Source organism: Nicotiana tabacum, chromosome 12 (genome assembly GCF_000715075.1).
Source record: "Nicotiana tabacum cultivar K326 chromosome 12, ASM71507v2, whole genome shotgun sequence".
NCBI classification, from domain to species: domain Eukaryota; kingdom Viridiplantae; phylum Streptophyta; class Magnoliopsida; order Solanales; family Solanaceae; genus Nicotiana; species Nicotiana tabacum.
Genome location: NC_134091.1, coordinates 3,493,904 through 3,494,778, shown reverse-complemented (window position 1 = coordinate 3,494,778; position 875 = coordinate 3,493,904).

Below are 875 nucleotides of genomic sequence, written 5' to 3'. Positions count from 1 at the left end.
ACAAAGGCTATGGTTGCTTCCTGGAGAGAAAGCTCAGATGAGGACTCAGAGGATGAAGATGGAGATGAACAAGCACTTATGGCCATTAGAGAATCTGATGTGGAATCTGAGGTAAGTGTAATTCATTTAAAATACAAGATTAAATTTTTGTCTAAAGAAAGGCTATCTGAGTTACTCCTAGATTTCCTTGATGAATCTGAGGATCTAAACAATTAAAAGGAACATATGTCTAAGGAGTGTGTGATTTTGAAAGCTAAGTGCAAAAATTTGGAACTTAGGGCTAGTGAAAGTGATAGTAAAAATGCTGAGTTAAAGAACCAGGTTCTTGAACTTGACACCATTGTCCTAGAGCTTAGATTTGAAAATCTAAAACTGAAATTAGGAACAAGTAAAAAGAAAGTCGATCACACACAACTCAATTTAGAATAAAACCTAGAAAAAATGAAAGATGAGTTGTACAAAAAAGATGAGCAGATAAGAGTCCTAAAGGAGGATCTAAGCAAGGTCAAGCACGAGCTAGACAGAACCTGTAAATGGAATAGTCCTCTGATGCACTTTCATGTCTACAAGAACACCATAGTAGCAATAAGAGAGGACTTGGCTACGGGACCCCTGCACCTAAGTGGGATACTAAAAGCAAGTACTTCACATATTTTGAGAACAAAATCTGCACACACTGTGGTAAAACTGGTCACTACAAAAGTAAATGTACTTGTAACGACCTGACCGGTCTTTTTGAGCTCTAGCGCACCATTCAACAGTTTGAGGCCATGAGCAATTTTATTTCAAGTATTATGACTTGTGCGCACGGTCGGAATTGAATTCCGGGAATTTGGAGCTAATTTGGAAAGAGAATTCTCATTTCGGAAGCTTTA